The following is a 27,166-nucleotide window of genomic DNA, read 5'->3' on the forward strand; positions in this document are numbered from 1 at the left end:
GTGAAACAAGGATGTCATCTAAGTACACTATCATGAAGAGGTCAAGAAAATTCTGAAAGATGTCGTTCACCAAGTGTTGGAAAGTAGCTGGGGCGTTACACAGCCCAAATGGCATGGCCAAATACTCAAAATGGCCCAAACCTAGTACGAAAGGCCATTTCCATTTATCACCCTCTCTTATCCATATTAAATTGTAGGCCCCCCGTAGGTCCAATTTTGAGAAGACCTTGGCGGTGCGGAACATCTGAACGAGCTCAGGGACTAGAGGCATTGGGTATCTACTGTTCAATTCTCTGTAGTCAATACATGATCTTAAAGAATGGTCTTTGTTTTCCACAAAAAAGAGTCCAGCACCAGCAGGAGAGGTAGAGGGCCGGATGAACCCTTTCCTAAGATTGTCATCAAAGTATGTGCGGAGGACTTCTAATTCAGGCTTAGCAAGTGGAAAGATCCTCCCAAATGGTATTGCAGAACCAGGAAGAAGCTCAATAGGGCAATCATACGGCCCGTGAAGCGGTAGAGATACAGCCCCCTTCTTGTCGAAATGAAGTCCAGCTGAAGATATTCCCAATGGTCTGCTTCGATGGTGGCGAATATGAGGATGGTCTTATGGGTTATTGGACCCGAGGTTGGTGCGGAGCCATCTGCCTGATGAATGGTAAATGGCTGTGGTTTCTTGCATAGTGGGATTCCATACGCTTTGGAGAGGGGATGTCAATAAAGCAGCTACAAGCCCCAGAGTCAATAATGGCTACTACTCGGATTATCCTTCCCGGTATCTGCAAAGAGAGGCAGATAGTGAGATGTGAGGATTTAACAACATATGGTGAAACAGATGAGGTTTTGATCCAGTTACTTGGCCTAATGGGACATCCCTGAAGAAAGTGACCCGCTCCACCACAATATAGGCATAAATTGTTCAGGTGATGACGTTGTTGCTCTTCGGGTGTTAGAGGTGTACGAACTAAGCCGAGTTGCATTGGTTCTCCGTCATGAATTGGGGTTGATGCGTGGGTCTCAGGGTTTCTCAGGTGTGGAGCCATGGGTACTCATGAATGCATTCACGTGGGACGGGCCATACCAGATCGTTCCCTGCGACGTTCTCTGAGTCTGTGATCAAGCTGGATGGTCAATTGAATTGTAGGTTCTAACGTATCAGGGAGCCCCACTCTTGCTAATTCGTCTTTGAGGGGCTCGGACAAGCCTAAGCGAAACAGATGGCGCAAGGCGGCATCATTCCATGCATTGTCTGCAGCCCACTTGTGGGATTCCGTGACATAGTCCTCAACAGGGCATTTCCCCTGTTGTAGAGGTCAACACTGTTTCAGCCGTGGTTGTTTGTTGTTTGCCATCATAGAGCATGGCCATGGCATCGAAGAAAGCAGACACTGAGTGCAGTATAGGTTTCTCCCTTTCCAATAGTTGATGAGTCCATGCCTGGGGTTCTTCTGCAAGTAAGGCTACTACGAACCCAATCTTTGTATCCTCTGAAGAGAAGGTCCTAGGCTGTAAGGGGAAGTTTAGCCAACAGGCCCAGAACTTGTGGTGAGCCCCTGAAAAGCTTTCTGGCATAGGAACCCGTGGTTCAGGTGCTGGAGTAGAGATGGGCTGCTCCATAGCCATAACAGGTGATTCCGCAGGGCTCAGAACTGAGGGAATGGCCATTGCAGGTAGCCGACCTTCCAGTTGAAAGTACCCCTCTTGCAAGCTTTAGTCCAAGATCCAAGCCGAGGTCAAGTCCAGTTTGGCAACGAAGTAAAATAGGGTTAATCAGGAGAAGAATGGTCGAGATCCAAGCCGAAATCGGTTCCAATCTGGCAGCTGAGTACAAAAGGGACAAAGAAGTTGAATGGTCAAGGTACAAGTCTGAGGTCAATGGCAAGCAGAAACAACAGTAGTCAAATAGGTTTCCGGGTCACAACAAGTTCAGACAGATCACACACTAACACAGGAACAAGGGGGACTGAATATAATCCCGCAATTTGGCAGTGTCTGGACTGGGCTTATAATGGGAAGTATGAGGTCACTTCCTGTGTGCCTCCTGGACATTTTCCCTCCTTTTTCCATCAGGTTGAGGTTACTTCCTGTGCTCCTCCTGGGCATTTTCCTGCCTTTTTCCATCAGGTCTTCTGTGCATGTGTGGGTTGGCTGACTGAGGAGTCTTTGGTGCATGCTCAGTTGGCACGGGTTTCCTCTTTCTGCCATTGGCACATGCGTAGCAAGCCCTGGACTCTTACAACACGACAAGCAGGAGACAGGAAACCAAACACACAATATTGTCGGCAAGACAGGATTGGAGACACATGGTGTTAAATAGTGGTTCCTGTTAAGGCTAGGGTGGAGCCACACTGAGGGAATTTTACCTAACCATACAGGTGTGAGATTGCAGGCCCTAAGGCTATAATATGGTTGATTTTGTAATCCGCCATATGGATTGCTGTCATAAATAGGCAGAACCAGCTGGCCATTATCCTGAAGGTATTCCCAACGACTCTTCTCGCTCTGCTCTCCTGGGTGAGGGTCCTTTGGGGGAATGGCCTCATCAGGTGCTTGCCAAGACCGAAGGCTTCATCTACAATAAAGACGAAGGGGAGTCCTTCCACATTATCCGCATCAGGTGGCAATGCCATGCCACCAGTCTGGAGACGCTGGTAAAACTCCATCTGGGCAAAGACTCCTCCATTCGACATCCGACCATTCTTCCCCACGTCCACACAGAGGAACGCATAGTGTGCCGACACCACCGTCATTAACACTACACTATTAAACCCATTATAGTTATAATAGTAAGACCCGGAATGGGGTGGTGGCACATTGTGAACATGCTTCACATCTATAGCCCCTCCGCAGTTGGGAAAGTCCCAATGGTCAGCAAAATGGGAGGCCACAGTCTGCCATTCCTGTGGCGGTGAAGGAAACTGTGGAGTCAAACAAGAAAAAAAAATGTAAGTACTTTTGCACATAACATTGCAAGCAGATTACACAAAAACATTTTTATTTTAAGGAGTATTTAACCACTGTCGGCAAATATACGCCGGCAGAATGGCACAGCTGGGCAAAGTAACGTTTCCCGCCGTGCGCGCTCGTGAGCCTGCCTGGGACCTGTGGACTCAATAGCCGTGGGGATACCCGCGATCTTGTCACGGAGCTGAAGAACGGGCAGATATCAGGCAGCGATCAGTGTCAAGTCACACACAGCCCCTCCCCTAGACAGTTAGAAACACTCCCCTAGGTCACACTTAACCCCTCCCTGCCCCCTAGTAGTTAACCCCTTCACCGCCTGTGACATTTTTACAGTAATCAATGCAATTTCATAGCATTGATCGCTGTATTAATGCCAATGGTCCCAAAAATGTGTCAAAATTGTCCGATGTGTCCACCATAATTTCACAGTCATGATAAAAATCGCTGATTGCTGCCATTACTAGTAAAAAAAAAAAATTATTAATAAAAATGCCATAAAATTATCCCCTATTTTGTAGACCCTCTAACTTTTGCGCAAACCAATCAATAAACACTTATTGCGAATTTTTTTTTTACCAAAAATATGTAGAATACGTACCGGCCTAAACTGAGGAAAAAAAATGTTTTTTTATATATTTTTGGGGGGTATATATTATTGCAAAAAGTAAAAAAGAATGTGTTTTTTTCAAAATTATCGCTCTTTTTTTGTTTATAGCGCAAAAAATAAAAACCGCAGAGGTGATCAAATACCACCAAAAGAAATCTCTATTAGTGGGAAAAAAAGGACGTCAATTTTGTTTGGGAGCCATGTTGCATGATTACGCAATTGTCAGTTAAATAGACGCAGTGCCAAATCGCAAAAAGTGCTCTGGTCAGGAAGGGGGTAAATCCTTCCGGGGCTGAAGTGGTTAAAAAGACAAAAATATAAGGCCCACTTATCAGATTCTTCACCCCCTCTGATGGCTCATTGATAAAATTGTATGAGGGGAGGGAGGGTTTGAGGTGACTTTGGGAGCCAAAAAAAAGCTTCCAGCACTCTGCCTGAATTAAGGACACACATAACATTTGGACACATTTTAAGAGGAGGGGAGGGTTATAAATGAATTTAAGGGCCCGCATAACATTTGGACACATTTTAGGAGGGGGAGGGTTATACATGAATTGTAAAGACACACATAATATTTGGACACATTTTAGGGAGGTTTTTCGGGGAAAGCAGTATAATGGAGCTGACAATATAAATTGTTAAGGGACTAGGCTATAGGTGTATATGGGCTCAGGATAGCATGCTCGGGAGGTTAGTGAAGGCAAATATGCATGTAGGCCAAAAAAGGAGCATTAAAAGCTTCCAGCATGCATGAGGATAAAGGGGACAGTCACAGCATATTCCAATCATAGTAATTATGGGATGATGAAATAAATACAATACATTAGCAAACATTAACTACATATAATGTGATGTTAATGGAGACAACTTACCTTAATATAGTCCTTCTGCAGGACCTGAATGATGGCAGAACTGGTCTCTAGAATAATGATTCCTAGAGCCTAGGGGGAGATGCCTGTTGAGAATTTGAGGTCCTGCAGACTTCTCCCAGTCGCCAAGTACCACAATGGGTCAACTAGCCTTTGCTCCGGAGTGATGGCTTGCCTCATGCAGGTAACCTGCCTGCTGATATAAGGGGTGAGCAAAGTCAAGAGACCGTAAAAAACAGGGTCCATCATCCTGAGATAATTCCTGAAATCATCAGGATTATTCTCCTGGGTCTCATGAAGCAAAGGCATGTGGGAGAATTGGTCACGCTGAAGTAACCAATTCTTGGTCCATGAACTCCTCCTCACCCTGTTCATGGACAGGACTCAGGTCAAAGTATGAACCCCAAAACAAAAGCACCCACACAGCATGATCTCTACAATGAGTACATACCTGCACCATGGTTTCAAAATGGTCGGCTGGTCAGAATGAACTTAACAGAACACACTGAAGAACAGCGAGGCCTGTGAAGAGCGAGCTGAAAATCAGTAACAAGTAGACCAGAACGCACTGAAAAACAGATACGAATTGACTACACACACTGAAAATCAGATACAAACCCACAAGCACAAACGGAACAGCAGTAAAAAGATCTGAAAAAGCTGGAATCTGAAAAGCATGAATCGTCTCTAACCAAACTTCTACTAACACGAGATCAGGAGAATGAGCCCAAAGGGTGACATACTGGGTCTTGAACTTCCTTTTTCCAGTTCTGTCAAACGTGCTGTACGTCACCGCATTCTTAACAATTGGACTTTGGTATGATCATATGTACACAGTTTCAACAGAACTCCATCGGAACTGTTTCGGAAAAACCTTCGGAGTTTATTGCTGACGGGAAAAACGGTCATGTGTACGCGGCACAAGAATGACCTAAGCTCCTTTACATTGGTAGGTCTTAGCCAAGGGGTGACAGCCTCCAGCTTCTGAGGGTCAGTAGCTATTCATTCAGTTGAATCAACATGGCCAAAGTAATTCGCTGAAGGCTGCTAAAGCTGACATTTTTCCAGGGACAAGAACTCCATCATGGAGTCTCTACAGGACCTTCTCCAGACGCTCTTCATGCTCTTCAAGGGTTTTGCCGAAGACAATGATATTGTCTATGTATAACAGCACTTCGATCAGGTTCATGTCTCCTACTGTCTTCTCCATCAGTCTCTGAAATATCCTGGCAAACTCAAATTACCTCATCTTCTCCCTATCTTCAGGGTGCATGGGAATTTGATAGTACCCACTTTTCAGATCCAGCACACTGAACCACTTTGCCCGCAACAGGCTCTGTAGGGCATCTTCTATTCTCAGAGTGATGTACTGATCAGGGATGGTCCTCTTGTTGAGTGTCCAACAATTGATGCACAGCCTTCTTCCACACCACCACTATGGGGGAGTCATAAGGGCTCCTTGACTCTGATGATGCCTGATCTCTTTCATTTTGCCAGCTGCTCACGTAAATCTTGTAGGTCCCCTAAAGGAATCTGTCAGACTCTTTCCTTGAATGGCTTGTCTTCCTGAAGATGAATCTGGTGTTGGGAACTTTTTGAACATCCCACATTGAACTTACTCTTTGAAAACATATGCTGCCATCTCAGGAGCTGGGTGTTGATTTCTTTCCACTCGGGTGAGTGTGTAGTGTTCTTCAGGTAGAACTGTTTCATGGAGATTCTGTCCTTCTCTCACTTCCCAAAATAAGATGGTGAGACTGGGGCTGCTGGATTCATTTGTCTTAACAGCATTCGGGCCCGCAGTTTCATTTCAGACGCTGACAGGGATCTTCCTACAACTCCGTTGCAGAGCCCTAGTTGATATCACTTCTGGGCTTCCTCCACTCCCTTGTCCTCTCCCTGAGGCCGCGTACACACGGGCGGACTGTTCGCCCAACTTTGTCCGCTGAACAGTGTTTCAGCGGACAGTCTGCTCATGTGTGGGCTTCAGCGGACAGTTTCTTTTTTTTTTATAATACTTTATTTCTCTGCAGGAATACATGACAAAGATCACAAAAAAATAAATAAATAATAATTACATAGATCAACTTATCAAATCAATTTACAAAACAAAAACGTATTAATTTAACCAATGATACACATTGCATTCCTGCGAATTTTCCTTTTTCTTTTCCTCTTTTTTTCCCCTTCTAAACAACTAACAATATTACAAAAACGATTCCCCTCAACAACCCTCTGCTCCAAGGCCTTAGATCCCGTGAGGGACTTATAGAACCGAGGAGAGAGAGAGGGGGGAAAAAAAAAAAAAAACCCCAGGGAATCCCAAATGGAACAAATAAAAATATGTTGCCCCTGCCGACAGAGGGACCTGTGCCACATCACTTACTAGCTATTCCTCTAGTTCCTCTCCAATTAGCCCTTTCCCTTCCTCTGATTGTAAAAATGACTCCCATGGAGCCCAGACTTGCAGTAGACACTCCCTTTCCTCCAAAGACATAGGGATCAATTTTTCCATGATCCCAATTCTTCTTACTTTATTTAACCAATTAGAGATTCGGGGTGTCCCTGATTCTTTCCAACATATGGTGATGCAGCTTTTAGCTGCATTCACCAAATGGCATAGCATTGAGTTCTTGTATCTCTCTAAAGGAATTTGTGAGCATTGTAGTAAGAAAAAAGCTGGGTCTTCCGGAATCTGGTAGTCAGTAAATAATTGAGAGATTCTCTGAACTTCTTGCCAAAACTGTCTAATTACTGGACAAAACCAGAAAATATGGGCTATGGTGCCTCTCTCAGCGGACAGTTTCAGCGGACAGTCTGTCGAACAAAGTTTTTCGGAATTTCCGTAAGACAGTCCGCTGAAACTTGGTTTCAGCGGACAGTCCGCTCGTGTGTAGGCTTGTTCGACAAACTAAGTTTCGCGCATGCTCAGAAAGGATTTACACGGCGAAGGTTGCATTGCAGTGTATTGGACGTCGAATTTCTCGTCCCGTCGTACGTGCCGTTCACGTCATCGCGCACGCTTTCAGCGGACTGTTCGTTCATCGTGTGTGGTCAAGTCCGTTCATGCAAATTTTGAGCGGACTGTTTGTCGGATTGTTTGACGAACAAAGTTTGGCGAACAGTCCGCCCGTGTGTACGCGGCCTGACAGTCAGCTTCAAGGACAACAAAGAGGCCTGGTTGTTCCGAATTGAGCTTGACTGAAACTTGTAGACACACCACCTTTCCAGGTTGTAGTATCTTCTCACTTCTGTCTAATCCCCAAATTTTTCCCACTCCTTCAGCTGGGGCTCTCTGTTCTTGAACTAGGTGCTGATAGACTTGTCCCAGCATAGGGTTATGCCCTTGGTTGGGGTGTCGGGCTTCAATACAAGAGGAGTGAGCAGCCTTCTGACAAGGTCAGTGTTAGTTCCTATTATCAGAGAACACTTGTTGACCCTTTGAGCGAAGGGCATAGGGAAGGGTATCAAATACTTTTGTTTTTCTAGCAACAGAGGGGTCAAAAGTCAACTTGTCCGGTAAGTATCCATCATATGGGAAATTCTGGGTTCCAATACCCCATATCTCTAGTTCCTCCAATTTCTGCAAGTGTTTGAGGTGCTTGTCATAAAAGTCTTGATATAGCAGGATCACTTGTGCAACCATGTCCACAAGGACCTTTGTATAGATGCCTTCCACTTGGATTGACACAATGGGGGAAGGTCCCACTAGTTCGTCAGGGAAACTATTAGGAGTAGGGTATTTAGCTAGTCCTGTTTGTATTTGTGCCCCCTTCTTGAAAGGCTTTCATTTTTTTTTGCCATCTCAGTTGAGCCCCAGAGTGCTATTATGCACTGACTCTCCGTGACCGGGTACTTGAGGTCAATGGGAGCAGATTGTCTGGTTGTTCAGAAACAGCAGTGAGGGCCCTCTGCGACAGTTTAGGCTTCCGCCGTGGCGTCCCTGCAATGTTGCCTTTTAAATTAACTTCTGTAGGTGGGCACCCATTTGACTTCCCTCTGAGGTTTCTTGACAGCTTTCCCGGGACCAGCTGACATATTTTAGTGGACTTGTGCAGTTGTGTCGGTAATGACCCACTCCTCCATAGTTAAAACAGACTACTTGACTCATAGGCTTCTCTGCAGGAATGACTGTAAGGTTCAATGTCTGCTTGGACTCTGAGACATTCTCTTTAGCTGAAGGGGTGATTCTAGCTCCTAGCAGCATCATTATCTTCATCATTTGTGACACCTGGGTTTTCAAGAGCTCTACCTCTGGGTCATCACTAGTTGCACTAATCACGCTAACCTCAGCGTTAGGTTCTAGTTTCAGGTTTCTCTTTTTACTCTCCTTGAGAGTTTCTTCTTCTCACATTGTCCAGATGAATTCAGGGTACTTCAAAATTCCACCATCTCTTTGAGTTTTCAACTGGATCATAAAATGATCTAAGGGCTGAGCCCCCTTAAAACCTGTTGTGCCCCGGACCAACCCTTTCAACTGACCTGGGATCTATACCTTTCTATAGCAGTATCTGGTGCATTATCTTGTCAATATGTTGCATGTATTCAGAAAGATTCCCCCCCAGGTATGCTCAAACTGGTACACGAGGTCGGAGGCCTTTTCTGTTCTCCCAGAAAGGTCTTGCAAGATATCTAAGTAGGCGTGAGCAATACAGTCCTGTTTGCTAAATTTCAGGTTGTTAATAGCTTCTGAGGCTGGCCTCCACAGACTCTATGATTCTCTGCTTTTTCTGGGCCTCAGGGATGTCCCACTCATCCAATCTAAAATCTTATGTTTAGAAACTGATTCAAGTCTTTTAGATCTAGAATAGGTCTGACATGCCCGTTCAGTTTTGGAACCATAAAGAGCTTTGAGTAGAACCCGAGCCTTGCTCGTCTAAGGCTACTTCTATAATTACCCCTTGGGATAACAGATGTTCTAAGGATAAAAACAAGGGCCACCTTTTTCTGGATCCTTGGAGACCTTTGACCTTAGGAAACGAGATGGCAGAAGCTCCCAGAACTCCAGCTTGTATCCCAGAGACACCGTGGAGGTTACCCATTTGTCCTGAATCTCTTCACTCCAGGTGCCTGCAAACTGCAGCAGCCTTTCCCCCACTCAGCCGAGTGGGAGAGGCTTTGGGGTTTGGCTTACCAGATCTTGGACCCCAACACTTATTTTGTCCGTGGAGAGGCCGTCGCCACTGCCTGGAGGTCGATGCTCCAGTGGCTGGGGAAAAAAAACATCTAAATGAGGAATGTTTATTCTTCTTCTTGACTGGTAACAATGTGGTCTTGCCCCCGGTAATCTTCTGGATATATTTGTCCAGATCATCCCCAAACAGGCATTCCCCATAGAATGGGAACCCAGTCAAATATATTTAGCATGAAGCCTCAGCTGCCCAAAGGAACCTGTGCATGTGTACCAGCAGGAGAGTAAGGCGGGATGCTTGCTGAACAGAATCTATAATGGCATCAACCGCAAAACACAAGACCTTTGGAAGGTCTGCATAAACCTCGACCTCCTTGGTGGAAAGGAGGTTAAAGAGGGATTCCACCTAAAAAAAAAAAATATTAAAAGCCAGCAGCTATAAATACTACAGCTGCTGACTTTTAATAAATGGACACTCACCTGTCCCAGGTTCCAGCGATGCCTTGGCTCTCGGCTGCTGCCTTCACCATTCTAGGTGAGGGAATCAGGAAGTGAAGTGAATCGGCTTCACTTCCCGGTTCCCTACTGCGTATGCGCGTGTCACGCAGCGCAATAGGAATTCTCCGTGCTGTCTCTGAGACCCGTGTGTGTCCCAGTAGACAGCGCGGCAGGACAGGAAATGGCGTAGACTCCCACGGGAGTCTATGCCTGGAAGTGGGTGTAAATACCTGCCAATTGTGACACCGGAGGGGGGGAGGGTTCCGATCAGCGGAGGTTCCACTTTAGGGTGGAACCCCGCTTTAAGCACCTGCTTCATCTGTTCCTTGAAGAACTAGCACATGCCAATTGTTGCTACCACAGGTTGGACCACAGCGCCAGCCACAGAGAAAGAGGCTTTAAACAAAGTTTCAAGCTTTTTATCAGTTGGATCTTTGAACCCCTGAGCATTTTCAACAGGACAGGTCAGTCCTTTATTCACATAGGAAATAGCTGCATCAATTGCTGGCACCCCTTATTTCTTGGTGAATTTTTCCTCTACTGGATAAAGCATGGAAAACCTCTTAGGAGGAGAAAATAGTTTATCTGCATGAACCCAGTCCTCATACAACAATTTCTCCAGCAAGGGATGAATTGGGGAGGGATGCACAGCCTGTGGGGATTTCCGGGATCCCTAGGAGGAAACAGAGGATATGGCAGCCTCAGCAGAGGGCAATTTGTATTTGGTATGCACCAACTCTCTCCGACTATAATATTGCACCTGCACCCTGAGGGCCTGAGAGGCAGAAAAGAGCTTCTCCTCTTCCCCTGAATTGTCTGACTGCTCCTGATCAGCATCCCCAGATAGGGATACTTCATCATTATCAGAATGTTCATCCGATAGGGAACCCAGAGCAGAGGAAGGCACACGTGCATGGCGCCACAACCACACCCCCTCCCCACCGCAACTGCTGTAAAAGAGTGCCCCCTGCGCACACATGTGCATAGGACCATCATTGAGGTGGCCAGGGGGGAGAAAGGAGAGCACCTGAGGACTACGCGGGACCCCCAGACTGCGTGGGATTCCCCTTTTCATCTTATGTGGCAGAGCCTGCAGCAAAGGAAGGGAGCGGCTTCTCAGACCAGCTTTACTAAGCGTGTCTCCTGGATGTCATGTAAGAATACACAAGGTTTGTCTCTTACTCCCTCTGGTGGCGGAAACCAGGTAAGACATGCAAACTATAAAAAAAAAAGATAATCCATAAATTAAATTTAGGATTGTCTTCACTTGCCTTATCCCCACTGCAGGAAACTGCTGATAACAGACAGATCCAACCTTCACCCATCATGGCGGGTACGTTGCGCCAACTTTCAGGTTTCCTACTCACAGGATCCTCTTCCCTGGACCTGTAGAAGACTCTGCCATAAAAACTTTTCGCGCAACTTAATTTTTGTGAACCAAAGTTCTGGATCCCAGAGCCCTGTCCTCAAAGAGAGACATTACAGGCAAAACCTAATTTCTTCTTTCACAAGGACCAGGTACCATCCATCTTAGGCATATTGGCCTGAGGCATGGATCTGGTTGTATAGCGCCTAGGCCCCCGCAGCCAATGTTCAAGTCAAAATATTGTTCAACCCAAACATAAAGCCCATCCCTAGTCCTCAGTATACTGTCATGGAATGTAAATGCTTTCTCTGCCATTCATTTATATTCCATGACAGTATACTGAGAACAACCTATGCTACAGTTTGCCTGTGGGACAACACAGCCCAGCCATCTATACAAGCGCTTATGACTTCTGTCATGGAAGTTCTAGATATCTGGTGAGTGAGAGGGCACACAGAAGGGAGCATGGATCGGACAGATAGTTTTTTTCAGCACTTGCCACTTTATATTATACAAATTAAAATTTGAAGTTGCACTGGAAGATTATGAAATTTATGAACTTTATAAGGATTTATTAACTTTTTATGGACTTTAGTTATGGTTATGGATTATTGTTACATAGTTACATATTAGGTGAGGTTAAAAAAAGGATACAAGTACATCAAGCACAACCCATGTGTGGGATTATGTGTCCGTATTACATTGTATATCCTGGAATGTTGCAATCGTTCAGGTGCTTATCTAATAGTTTATTAAAACTAACGATGCTCCCCGCTGAGACCACCACCTGTGGAAGCAAATTCCTCATCCTTGCAGAACTTACAGTAAAGAACCCTCTACGTAGTTTAAGGTTAAACCTCTTTTCTTCTAATTTTAATGAGTGGTCACAAGTCTTGTTAAACTCCCTTCTGCGAAAACATTTTATTCCTATTGTGGGGTCACCAGTATGGTATCTGTGTATTGAAATCATATCCCCTCTCAAGCGTCTCTTCTCCAGAGAGAATAAGTTCAGTGCTCACAACCTTTCCTCATAACTAATATCCTCCACACCCTTTATTAGCTTTGTTGCCCTTCTTTGTACTCGCTCCATTTCCAGTACATGCTTACTGAAGACTGTTACCCAGAACTGGGCAGCATACTCTATGTGTAGCCAGACCAGAGACTTGTAGAGCGGGAAAATTATCGTTTTATCTCTGGAGTTGATCCCCTTTTTAATGCATGCCAATATTCTGTTTGCTTTGTTAGCAGCAGCTGAGCTTATCATCTACTAGGATCCCCAATTCCTTTTCCATCTTAGATCCCTCCAAAGGTTCCCCCCCCCCCAGTGTATAGATTGCATTCATATTTTTGCCACCTAAATGCATTATTTTAAATTTTTTCTACATTGAACCTCATTTGCCATGTATTTGCCCACCCCATTCATTTGTTCAGATCTTTTTGCAAGGTTTCCACATCCTGCGGAGAAGTTATTGCCCTGCCTAGCTTAGTATCATCCACAAATACAGAGATTGAACTGTTTACCCCATCTTACAGGTCATTTATGAGCAAATTAAATATGATTAGTCCCAGCACAGGACCCTGGGGGACCCCACTACCCATCCCTGACCATTCTCAGTACTCCCCGTTTATCACCACCCTCTGAACTCACCCTTGTAGCCAGTTTTCAATCCATGTACTCACCCTATGGTCCATGTCAACGGATCTTATTTTGTACAGTAAACGTTTATGGGGAACTGTGTCAAATGTTTTTGCAAAATCCAGATCCACATCACCATGCTCACGGGCCTTCCTTTATCTAGATGGCAACTCACCTCCTCATAGAAGATTAATAGATTGGTTTGACAAGAACGGTTCTTCATGAATCCAGGCTCATTACTGCTAATGATACCGTTCTCATTACTAACATCTTGTATATAGTCCCTTATCATCCCCTCCGAGAGTTTACATACTATTGATGTAAGGCTAACTGGTCTGTAATTCCCAGGGATGTATTTTGGGCCCTTTTTTAATATTGGTGCTACATGTGTTCTTTGTTCTTAAGATTTTATCACAATTTATGCCTATTAAGGCCCGTAGTTTAGGGAAGTTGGCTCTTTTGAAATTCAGTATCTTTGTATTCCCCTTATGTTTCCTATTTGTGTAATTTATACTGAAGCCAATTGACCTGTGATCACTGTTACCTAACTTGCCCCATATTTCCACATCCGTGATCAGGTCTGCATTGTTGGTAATCAGTAGATCCAGTATCGCTTTATTTCTAGTTGGTGCATCTACCATCTGACCCTTAAAATTGTGCAAGACGTTTAGGAACTGGCGAGCCTTAGGTGAATGTGTGGTTCCCTCCGCCCAGTCTATGGATAGTTAATATTTACCATTAAGATAACACCTCCCATCCTTGCTGCTCATCCAAATTGTGATAGCAGATCCCCTTCCTCCCTCAGGTTAGGGTCCTAGACAAAAAGAATTGGCAGAAAAAATTGTGTGCAGAGTGACGGTACGTCAGAGACTGGTCTATCGCATCCCGAAATTACAACAAAATCGAAAAAGGCCTGGTGCACTAGGCACAGCACATACCCCTTGGGACGTTTTAGTAAGATAAACCAGTCAGTATTTAAAATATATATATATTTATTGAGAAGACAAATCGGTATAGAATTGTATATGAACGTAATACAAAACACTGACGATTTATATCATAGATGCATCACAATGCTGATTCAAAAGAGGCTTGAGACATATATTGTGTTAAAAATGATGCCGACCTGTTTCAGACTATCCGTCCTTTTTCATAGGCATTACAATCATCTCATATACATATAGTCTATAATATAAGCACAGTCAAATTAGTACGGATATAACAAAGACAGAAAGGTGCGTAGCTCTATATATTTGTCATAGTATATGGTGCCAAAAAAAGGTGGATATGCTCACAAGCCAAAAACTCTTCTCTACAGTCAGCAACAGGGGATGAAAGTACTGTAGTGTAGACTAAAATCATCAATAGTACAGTGGGTTGGGTGTAGCTGTATGCCACTGGTAAAACAGGCGTCAAGAAGACACAGCGCAAATCATTGGGCTAACTACTAGAGATGGACGAACTTTCGACGGGACGATTCGTGAACCGCGAACGCGGGCAAAAGTTTGCGAACCGCAAAGTTCGCGGTGGGCCCCATTGACTTTAATGGCAGGCAAACCTTAAAATCCTACAGGTCATATTTTCAGCCACAAAATACTGACTAGCTGTGCACACATAGTCCCACCACATAGATACTGACATAACAAAAGTATGAAGTGAATCTGGGATCGACAACGACAAGCATTCTTTTTTTATCTGTGAAATTTTGACAATTCAGGAATGCATCAAAGCCATGGAGGAGAGGAAAGGTCAGGGCAGGCTATGAAGAGAGTGCAGGAGATGATCACCAGCACCGTGATAGAGAGCACTGACACCAGCACCAAGATAGAGAGCACTGACACCAGCACCGTGATAGAGAGCATTGACACCAGCACCGTGATAGAGAGCACTGACACCAGCACCTAGTTAGAGAGCACTGAGACCACACCAGCACCATGATAGAGAGCACTGAGACCACACCAGCACCGAGATAGAGAGCACTGACACCACACCAGCACCATGATAGAGATCACTGACACCAGCACTGAGATAGAGAGCACTGACACCACACCAGCACTGTGATAGAAAGCACTGACACCACACCAGCACCGAGTTAGAGAGCACTGACACCACACCAGCACCATGATAGAGAACACTGAGACCACACCAACACCGAAATAGAGAGCACTGACACCACACCAGCACCGTGATAGAGAGCACTGACACCAGCACCGAGTTAGAGAGCACTGACACAACACCAGCATCGAGTTAGAGAACACTGACACCACACCAGCACCATGATAGCGAGCACTGACACCACACAAGCACCGTGATAGAGAGCACTGATACCAGCACCGTGATAGAGAGAACTGAGACCACACCGAGATAGAGAGCACTGGCACCAGCACCGAGATAGAGAGCACTAACACCAGCACCAAGTTAGAGAGCACTGACACCACACCAGCACTGTGATAGAGAGCACTGAGACCACACCAGCACCGAGATAGAGAGCACTGACACCACACCAGCACCGTGATAGAGAGCACTGACACCAGCACCGAGATAGAGAGCACTGACACCACACCAGCACAGTGATAGAGAGCACTGACACCACCACCGAGTTAGAGAGCACTGGCACCACACCAGCACCATGATAGAGAGCACTGACACCAGCACCGAGTTAGAGAGCACTGACACCAGCACCAGCACAGAGATAGAGAGAGAGCACTGACACCAGCACCGACATATAGAGAGCGAGCACTGAAACTAGCACCGTGATAGAGAGCACTGACACCAGCACCGAGATAGAGAGCACTGACACCACACCAGCACCGTGATAGAGAGTACTGACACCAGCACCATGATAGAGAGCACTGACATCAGCACTGTGATAGAGAGCACTGACACCAGCACCGTGATAGAGAGCACTGACACCAGCACCGAGATAGAGAGCACTGACACCAGCACCGTGATAGAGAGCACTGACACCAGCATTGTGATAGAGAGCACTGACACCAGCACCGTAATAGAGAGCACTGACACCAGCACCGTGATGGAGAGCACTGACACCAGCACCAAGATAGAGAGCACTGACACCAGCACCGAGTTAGATAGCACTGACACCACACCAGCACCGTGATAGAGAGCACTGAGACCAGCACCAAGATAGAGAGCACTGACACCAGCACCGAGTTAGATAGCACTGACACCACACCAGCACCGTGATAGAGAGCACTGAGACCACACCAGCACCAAGATAGAGAGCACTGAGACCACACCAGCACCGAGATCGAGAGCACTGACACCACACCAGCACCGAGATAGAGAGAGAGCACTGACACCAGCACCGAGATAGAGAGCACTGATACCAGCAACTCACTGCAGGACCCAAAAATATGACACAGCTCAACCTCTTCAAACAGGAGGATACAGGCATATATAGTATGGTGTCCTTTTTTTGTACAAGGAAGTGAGCCAAAGGTAGAAAAAAGGTCAGTGTGCTCGATTAAATAAATTGTTTATAGAGTTATGCATATACATGGTCTACTGGTCATATGTGTTAAATTCCTCTGAGATCCATGCCTCATTCATTTTTATAAATGTCAGGTAGTCAACACTGTTGTGAGCTAGGCGAGTGCGCTTATCGGTCACGATCCCCCCTGCTGCACTGAACGTCCTTTCGGACAGGAAACTGGACGAGGGACAAGCCAACAGTTCCATTGCAAATTGGGAAAGCTCTGGCCAGAGATCAAGACTGCCCAACTAGTAGTCCAGGGGTTCATCACTCCACAGAGCATCCACATCAGCCATTAACCTGATGTAGTCGGACACCTGTCGGTCTAGGCGTTTCCTGATGCTGGATCCAAATGACACCTGTCGATAGGTCGGCTGAAAGAATTACCTCATATCAGAAGTCACCAACACATCTTCAAACCGCCCTCTTCTTGCAGGCGCTGTTGGATTGGTACCCGCAACTCTTTCTCTGGGAGTGGGAATTCCTCCTCTGCCAGCGCACGCAAAAGCAGAATGCAGCAGTTGTCGAAGCAAGGTCTGTAAGTGCTCCATTCTGACAGCCCTCTGTGATGGTGGTTAGTGATGGACGAACTTCCGACGGGACGTTTCGCGAACGCGAAATGCGAACGGACCCAAACGTTCGCGAAACAGAACGTTCGCCGCGGGCCCCATTGACTTCAATGGGAGGCGAACTTTGCAAACCTTCATGTCGAATTTGCGGCCACGTGGTAATTATTAGGGGGTAAAACGTAGTCCCACCATCTGGACAATGACATAATACATGTATGAGGTGAATTTGGGATCGATAACTACAAGCATTTTTATTTTATTTGGGAAATTGTTCTAACAATTCAGGACTATGGAGCTAATGAAGGCAATGGAGGAGAGGGAAGGTCAGGGACCAGGGTAGGCAAAGAAGAGGGTGCAGGAGATGATCACCAGCAGCGTGACATACCGGAATGACACATGCACCGTGATAGAGGCATCTGACAGCAGCACCGTAATACAGAGCACTGACAGCAGCACCGTGACATACAGCGCTGACAGCAGCACCGTGACATACAGCGCTGACAGCAGCACCGTGACATACAGCGCTGACAGCAGCACCGTGACATACAGCGCTGACAGCAGCACCGTGACATACAGCGCTGACAGCAGCACCGTGACATACAGCGCTGACAGCAGCACCGTGACATACAGCGCTGACAGCAGCACCGTGACATACAGCGCTGACAGCAGCACCGTAAGCAGCCCCAGGAGGAAGTCAGCACAGCACAGGGATGGTGTGATCCCCTCATAATAAGAACCCCCAGGAGGAAGTCAGCACAGCACAGGGATAGTGTGATCCCTTCATAATAAGAACCCCCAGGAGGAAGTCAGCACAGCACAGGGATATCATAAGCAGCCCCAGTAGAAATATGACACCGCTCAACCTCTTCAAAGAGGAGGGTAGGGGCATATAGTACGGTGTGCTTTTTTGGGTCAAGGAAGTGAGCCAAATGAATTAAGAAGGTCTGTGTGCTTGATTAAAAAAATAGTTTATAGACATATACATGGTCTACTGGTCACATGTGTTGAATTCCTCCGAGATCCATGCCTCATTCATTTTTAGAAATGTGAGGTAGTTAACACTGTGGTGAGCTAGGCGAGTACGCTTATCGGTCACAATCCCCCCTGCTGCGCTGAACGTCCTTTCGGACAGGACACTGGATGAGGGGCAAGCCAACAGTTCGATTGCAAATTGGGCAAGCTCTGGCCAGAGGTCAAGCCTGCCCACCCAGTAGTCTAGGGGTTCATCACTCCTCAGAGCGTCCACATCGGCCGTTAACCCAATGTAGTCGGACACCTGACGGTCTAGGCGTTCCCTGATGCTGGATCCGGATGACACCTGTCGATGGGTCGGCTGAAAGAATGACCTCATATCCGAAGTCACCAACACATCTTCAAACCGGCCTCTTCTTGCAGGCGCTGTTGGATTGGTACCCGCAAATCCTTCTCTGGGAGTGGGAATTGCTCCTCTGCCAGCGCACGCAAAAGCAGAATGCAGCATTTCTCGAAGCAAGGCCTGGAAGTGCTGCATTCTGACAGCCCTCTGCGACGGCGGTAACATTTCCGCCATTTTGTGTTTGTACCGGGGGGTCTAAGTACGTTGCCACCCAGTACTGGTCCTTGACCCTCATGCTTTTTATACGGGGGTCCCTATTAAAACACTGGAGCATGAAGGCCCCCATTTGCACTAAAGTGGAAGCGGTGTGGTGGCCTGGCTCCTGCTCATCATCCAGGATAATGTCGTCCTCTTCATTCTCCTCTCCCCATCCTCGCACAACAGGGATCCCAGAAAGGTTTAAAGCATGCTCTTCTTGCTCCTGCTCATCCGCCCCGGCACCATCCTCCTCTGACTCCTCATCAGACTCCTGTTGTTGACTTGTCTCAGATAGAGTAGCCCCCCCTGGGAATTCATCCAGCATTGCGACTTCCTCATCTTCCCGCTCCTGCTCCTCCACAGCCTGATCAATGACACGACGCAATGCACGCTCCAGAAAGAAGGCATAAGGTACCATGTCACTGATGGCGCCATGGCTGCGACTGACCAGTTTGGTGATCTCCTCAAATGGCCGCAGAAGTCTGCATGTGTCGCGCATGAGCAGCCACTGGCGCGGTGAAAAAAAACCCAGCTCCCCAGAACCGTTTCTTTCGCAGAGTTCATACAGGTAGACGTTAACTGCACGTTTCTGCTGGAGCAGCCTATCAAGCATATAGAAGGTTGAGTTCCATCGCGTCGGGCAATCGCAAATAAGACGTCTGACCGGCAGATGGTGTCGCCGCTGAATGTCAGCAAGGCGAGCCATGGCCGTGTAAGATCTTCTGAAATGGGCCGAGATTTTCCTTGCCTGCCGCAAGATGTCCTGGACCCCAGGGTATTTGACAAGGAATCGCTGCACGACCAAGTTTAAGACGTGTGCCATGCACGGCACGTGCGTGATTTTGCCCTGTTTCAATGCGCTAAGCAGATTGGCACCGTTGTCACACACCACTTTACCAACTGTCAAATTGAGCGGTGTTAGCCACTCATCTGCCTGTGAACGCAAAGCTGAAAGGAGTGCCGGGCCAGTGTGGCTCTTTGCTTCCAGGCACAACAGACGCAGCACGGCATGGCAACGTCTCACCTGGCATGTGGAATAGGTTCTGGGGAGCTTGGGCGGTGCAGTGGAAGAGACGCTAGCAGCGGAAAAGGAGGAGGCAGCTGAGGAGGAGAGGGAGGAGGATGGAGTAGGAGGAGGAGAAGAAGAGTCAGGCCTGCATGCAATCCGTGGCGGTAAAACCAAATCTACACGGGTGCCACGGGTTACATGCTTGACGGCCGTCAGAAGGTTCACCCAGTGGGCAGTAAAACTGATATACCTTCCCTGCCCGTGTTTGCTAGACCACGTGTCTGTGGTCAGATGTATCTTGGCACCGACACTGTGTGCCAGAGATACATTCACTTGCCGCTGAACATGGCCATATAGCTCTGGGATGCCCTTCTCTGAGAAATACTTCCTTCCTGGGACCTTCCATTGTGGTGTTCCAATGGCCACAAATTTGCGAAAGGCCTCCGAGTCCACCAGTTTATATGGCAGTAGTTGGCGGGCTATGAGTTCTGACAAGCCAGCCGCCAACCGTTGGGCAAGAGGGTTATCCGGCGTCATCATTTTTTTACGCTCAAACATTAGGCCCACGGAAGCCTGCCTTTTTGCAGAAAAATGTGAGCTTGGCGTGATGGAAGGTGGAGTGGAGGACAATTGTGAGGAGAGAGGAGAAGGAGAAGTAGAAGACGAGGCTGGACGGTGAGAGCCTGCAGTGTGGCTTTGTGTGTTCCGTTGCTCCCACTGGGCTCGGTGATGGCTGCTCATGTGCCTTCTTAAGGCGGTCGTCCCTAGGTGAGTATTGGGCTTACCGCGACTAACGCGTTGACTGCAAAGATTGCAGATGGCAACGCTATTGTCAGCAGCGGACACGTTAAAAAAAGCCCACACTGCGGAGCCATGTGCCGGTGTCCTGGGAGCGCCAGATGTGACCGTACATGGTCGATGACTCGCTCCTGATACATTTGCAGTCTGCTTTGTCCCTGCTGTGCAATGTAAGTCATTGCTGCTTCTCCTCCCTATCTGCTGGTCCATATATCCCTCTGAACTCCCCTCCTCTTCCTCTCTTGTGGGCACCCACGTGACATCACTAGACACGTCATCATCAACGTCACCTTCCCCACCGCTATAAGTAGAGATCTCGGAGTAGGCAGCAACACCGGGGACCAACCTCCTCCTTGGGCTGATCTGGGTACTGGCGTCAGACTGCTGAGTAGCGCTTGTTGCTACCTCCTCTTCCTGATCCAATACCAAGAGTGGCTGCGCATCAGAAATGTCCTCTTGATATGGATCGGAAAATAATTCCAGTGACTCAAGCGGAAGGTATGTGGTGGTGGTGGTGGTGGTCGTGTTGTTGGTGGTAGTGTCTTTGGGGGTGCACATAGCAGAGAGTGAAGAAGAGGGTGCAGATCGAGAGGATGAGGAGGGTGCAGAAGAGTAAGGCTGAGCGAGCCACTCAACCAAGTCTGGTGCATCCTTTAAAGTAATTGAACGCACCTTCTGCAACTTCCCACTTTGGCTCAAGCCTGTTGCTCCTGCCCTACCCCTACCACCCCTGCGGAAGGGCCTGCCTCTTCCTCTGCCTGTCATTTTTTAAATGACCCTGTGACAAAACTCTTAGTCCCTATACCGATGAAGGACTGCTGCAGTATAGGGCAGCGGTCAGCAGTGGTGCACGTCAACCCTATCTATTGTGGACCGATAGCGGTCCTTACAGAACAGCAGACTGTACCGCACTCAAGCCTATGTACCGTAGCACCCTATACCAAGTTACCAGTCCTTATAAGAACTTTTGTGGACCAAGCAGGTTGTGTATTAGTGTTTAGCAGACTGTACGTCAGTCCCTATACCGCTGAAGGACTGCTGCAGTATAGGGCAGCGGTCAGCAGTGGTGCACGTCAACCCTATCTATTGTGGACCGATAGCGGTCCTTACAGAACAGCAGACTGTACCGCACTCAAGCCTATGTACCGTAGCACCCTATACCAAGTTACCAGTCCTTATAAGAACTTTTGTGGAACAAGCAGGTTGTGTGTTAGTGATTAGCAGACTGTACGTCAGTCCCTATACCGCTGAAGGACTGCTGCAGTATAGGTGAGCGGTCAGCAGTGGTGCACGTCAACCCTATCTATTGTGGACCTATAGCGGTCCTTACAGAACAGCAGACTGTACCGCACTCAAGCCTATGTACCGTAGCACCCTATACCAAGTTACCAGTCCTTATAAGAACTTTTGTGGACCAAGCAGGTTGTGTATTAGTGTTTAGCAGACTGTACGTCAGTCCCTATACCGCTGAAGGACTGCTGCAGTATAGGGCAGCGGTCAGCAGTGGTGCACGTCAACCCTATCTATTGTGGACCGATAGCGGTCCTTACAGAACAGCAGACTGTACCGCACTCAAGCCTATGTACCGTAGCACCCTATACCAAGTTACCAGTCCTTATAAGAACTTTTGTGGAACAAGCAGGTTGTGTGTTAGTGATTAGCAGACTGTACGTCAGTCCCTATACCGCTGAAGGACTGCTGCAGTATAGGGCAGCGGTCAGCAGTGGTGCACGTCAACCCTATCTATTGTGGACCGATAGCGGTCCTTACAGAACAGCAGACTGTACCGCACTCAAGCCTATGTACCGTAGCACCCTATACCAAGTTACCAGTCCTTATAAGAACTTTTGTGGAACAAGCAGGTTGTGTGTTAGTGATTAGCAGACTGTACGTCAGTCCCTATACCGCTGAAGGACTGCTGCAGTATAGGTGAGCGGTCAGCAGTGGTGCACGTCAACCCTATCTATTGTGGACCTATAGCGGTCCTTACAGAACAGCAGACTGTACCGCACTCAAGCCTATGTACCGTAGCACCCTATACCAAGTTACCAGTCCTTATAAGAACTTTTGTGGACCAAGCAGGTTGTGTATTAGTGTTTAGCAGACTGTACGTCAGTCCCTATACCGCTGAAGGACTGCTGCAGTATAGGGCAGCGGTCAGCAGTGGTGCACGTCAACCCTATCTATTGTGGACCGATAGCGGTCCTTACAGAACAGCAGACTGTACCGCACTCAAGCCTATGTACCGTAGCACCCTATACCAAGTTACCAGTCCTTATAAGAACTTTTGTGGACCAAGCAGGTTGTGTATTAGTGTTTAGCAGACTGTACGTCAGTCCCTATACCGCTGAAGGACTGCTGCAGTATAGGGCAGCGGTCAGCAGTGGTGCACGTCAACCCTATCTATTGTGGACCGATAGCGGTCCTTACAGAACAGCAGACTGTACCGCACTCAAGCCTATGTACCGTAGCACCCTATACCAAGTTACCAGTCCTTATAAGAACTTTTGTGGACCAAGCAGGTTGTGTATTAGTGTTTAGCAGACTGTACGTCAGTCCCTATACCGCTGAAGGACTGCTGCAGTATAGGTGAGCGGTCAGCAGTGGTGCACGTCAACCCTATCTATTGTGGACCGATAGCGGTCCTTACAGAACAGCAGACTGTACCGCACTCAAGCCTATGTACCGTAGCACCCTATACCAAGTTACCAGTCCTTATAAGAACTTTTGTGGACCAAGCAGGTTGTGTATTAGTGTTTAGCAGACTGTACGTCAGTCCCTATACCGCTGAAGGACTGCTGCAGTATAGGGCAGCGGTCAGCAGTGGTGCACGTCAACCCTATCTATTGTGGACCGATAGCGGTCCTTACAGAACAGCAGACTGTACCGCACTCAAGCCTATGTACCGTAGCACCCTATACCAAGTTACCAGTCCTTATAAGAACTTTTGTGGAACAAGCAGGTTGTGTGTTAGTGATTAGCAGACTGTACGTCAGTCCCTATACCGCTGAAGGACTGCTGCAGTATAGGTGAGCGGTCAGCAGTGGTGCACGTCAACCCTATCTATTGTGGACCGATAGCGGTCCTTACAGAACAGCAGACTGTACCGCACTCAAGCCTATGTACCGTAGCACCCTATACCAAGTTACCAGTCCTTATAAGAACTTTTGTGGACCAAGCAGGTTGTGTATTAGTGTTTAGCAGACTGTACGTCAGTCCCTATACCGCTGAAGGACTGCTGCAGTATAGGGCAGCGGTCAGCAGTGGTGCACGTCAACCCTATCTATTGTGGACCGATAGCGGTCCTTACAGAACAGCAGACTGTACCGCACTCAAGCCTATGTACCGTAGCACCCTATACCAAGTTACCAGTCCTTATAAGAACTTTTGTGGAACAAGCAGGTTGTGTGTTAGTGATTAGCAGACTGTACGTCAGTCCCTATACCGCTGAAGGACTGCTGCAGTATAGGGCAGCGGTCAGCAGTGGTGCACGTCAACCCTATCTATTGTGGACCGATAGCGGTCCTTACAGAACAGCAGACTGTACCGCACTCAAGCCTATGTACCGTAGCACCCTATACCAAGTTACCAGTCCTTATAAGAACTTTTGTGGAACAAGTGAGTTGTGAATGTTTAGCAGACTGCAGCAGAAGGGCAGCAGTCAAGTATAATATCCTTTCTATATTTGGAAGAAAGAATATTATACATGTACAAGCCTATTACTGTACCACTGATACCAGTCCTGAAAAGAACCTTTGTGGAACTAATAATAACAGCAAGTCTTTAAAATTACCCTCACTGCCTGACAACACTGCTTCCTTCCTGTCCCTATACAAATTGGCAAAAAAAGAGAACGATTAGTGGTTACTGGAACAGCTCTTTTGTGGACCTTGATAGTAACAGCTAATGATGATGATGATGATGATGATGATGAAAGACTAATCTGGCTGTCCCTGTAGCATACACCGTCCTTTCCCTTTCTCTAAACTAACAAAAGACACTCAGGCTGCTGCAAGAATCAGCAGCACAGCAAACCTATCAACACCTAACACCTATACCAGTCCTGAAAAGAACTTTTGTGTACCAAATAGCTAGTGGTTTATCTCTCCCTACTCCACACAGGAACCTGTCCCTATCTTAACAGAAGAAAGAATGTAAAATGGCCACCGGATCGGGTGTATTTATAGGTTAGGGGGAATGTACAAGTGTCCATGTGCTGTCATGTCTCAATTGGCTGTCCTGTATCACATGATAAACGTGTCACCAAAGGTTAAAGTTCTTGTATACATTAAACACGTAAGTCCGCCGCGGCGAACGACGGAAAAAGGCGTTCGAACGTGCGGACCGCGAATGTCGGAAATTCGCCGCGAAACGACCGCCGGGCGAACCGTTCGGCCATCACTAATGGTGGTAACATTTCCGCCATTTTGTGTTTGTACTGGGGGTCTAGTACGTTGCCACCCAGTACTGGTCCTTGACCCTTATGCTTTTTATATGGGGGTCCCTGTTAAAACACTGGAGCATAAAGGCCCTCATTTGCACTAAACTGGAAGCGGTGTGGTGGCCTTGCTCATGCTCATCATCCAGGATAATGCCGTCCTCCTCCTTCTCCTCTCCCCATCCACACACAACAACAGGGATCCCAGAAAGGTTTAAAGCATGCTCTTCTTGCTCCTCCTCATCCGCCCCGGCACCATCCTCCTCTGACTCCTCTTCAGACTCCTGTTGTTGACTTGACTCAGATAGAGTAGCTCCCCCTGGGAATTCATCCAGCATTGCGACTTCCTCATCTTCCTGCTCCTGCTCCTCCACGGCTTGATCAATGACAAGATGCAATGCGCGCTCCATAAAGAAGGCATAAGGTACAATGTCACTGATGGCGCCATGGCTGCGACTTACCAGTTTGGTGATCTCATTAAATGGCCACAGAAGTCTGCATGTGTCACGCATGAGCAGCCACTGGCGCGGTGAAAAAAACCCAAGCTCCCAGAACCTGTTCTGCCGCAGAGTTCGTACAGGTAGTCATTAACTGCACATTATTGCTGGAGCAGCCTATCAAGCATATAGAAGGTTGAGTTCCATTGCATCGGGCAATCGCAAATAAGACGTCTGACCGGCAGATTGTGAATGTCAGCAAGGCGAGCCATGGCCGTGTAAGATCTTCTGAGATGGGCTGAGATTTTCCTTGCCTGCCGCAAGATGTCCTGGACCCCAGGGTATTTGACAACGAATCGCTGCACGACCAAGTTTAAGACGTGTGCCATGCATGGCACGTGCGTAATTTTGCCCTGTTTCAATGCACTAAGCAGATTGGCACCGTTGTTACACACCACTTTACCAACTGTCAAATTGAGCAGTGTTATCCACTGATCTGCCTGTGAACGCAAAGCTGAAAGGAGTGCAGGGCCAGTGTGGCTCTTGGCTTCCAGGCACAAAAGACGCAACACAGCATAGCAACTTCTCACCTGGCATGTCAAATAGGTTCTGGGGAGGTTGGGCGGCTCAGCGGAAGAGACGCTAACAGCGGAAAAGGAGGAATCAGCTGAGGAGGAGAGGGACGAGGATGGAGTAGAAGGAGAAGAAGAGCCAGGCCTGCATGCAATCCGTGGTGGTAAAACCAAATCTACACGGGTGCCATGGGTTACATGCTTGACGGCCGTCAGAAGGTTCACCCAGTGGGCAGTAAAAGTGATATACCTTCCCTGCCCGTGTTTGCTAGACCATGTGTCTGTGGTCAGATGTATCTTGGCACCGACACTGTGTGCCAGAGATACATTCACTTGCCACTGAACATATAGCTCTGGGATGCCCTTCTGTGAGAAATACTTCCTTCCTGGGACCTTCCATTGTGGTGTTCCAATGGCCACAAATTTTCGAAAAGGCCTCCGAGTCCACCAGTTTATATGGCAGTAGTTGGCGGGCTATCAGTTCTGACAAGCCAGCCATCAACCGTTGGGCAAGAGGGTTGTCCGGCGTCATAATTTTTTTACGCTCCAACATTTGGCCCACGGAAGCCTGCCTTTTTCCAGAAAAACGTGAGGATGGCATGATAGTGGAGTGGAGGACAATTGTGAGGAGAGAGGAGAAGGAGAAGTAGAAGACGAGGCTGGACGGTGAGAGCCTGGAGTGTGGCTTTGAGGGGTTCCGTTGCTCCCACTGGGCTTGGTGATGGCAGCTCATGTGCCTTCTTAAGGCGGTCATCCCTACGTGAGTGTTGGGTTTACCGCGACTAATGCGTTGACTGCAAAGATTGCAGATGGCAACACCATTGTCGGCAGCGGACACGTTAAAAAAAGCCCACACTGCGGAGCCATGTGCCGGGGTCCTGCGAACGCCAGATGTGACCGTACATGGTTGATGCCTCGCTCCTGATACATTCGCAGTCTGCTTTGTCCCTCCTGTGCAATGTAAGTTCTGCCTGCTTCTCCTCCCTATCTGCTGGTCCATGTCTCCCTCTGAACTCCCCTCCCCTTCCTCTCTTGTGGGCACCCACGTGACATCACTAGACAAGTCATCATCGACGTCACCTTCCCCACCGCTATAATTAGAGATCTCGGAGTAGGCAGCAACACCGGGGACCAACCTCCTCCTTGGGCTGATCTGGGTACTGTCGTCAGACTGCTGAGTGGTGGTTGTTGCTACCTCCTCTTCCT

This window comes from Lithobates pipiens, unplaced genomic scaffold (genome assembly GCF_037356315.1).
Source record: "Lithobates pipiens isolate NorthernLeopardFrog02 unplaced genomic scaffold, aLitPip1_a1.2 Scaffold_19, whole genome shotgun sequence".
Classification (NCBI taxonomy): domain Eukaryota; kingdom Metazoa; phylum Chordata; class Amphibia; order Anura; family Ranidae; genus Lithobates; species Lithobates pipiens.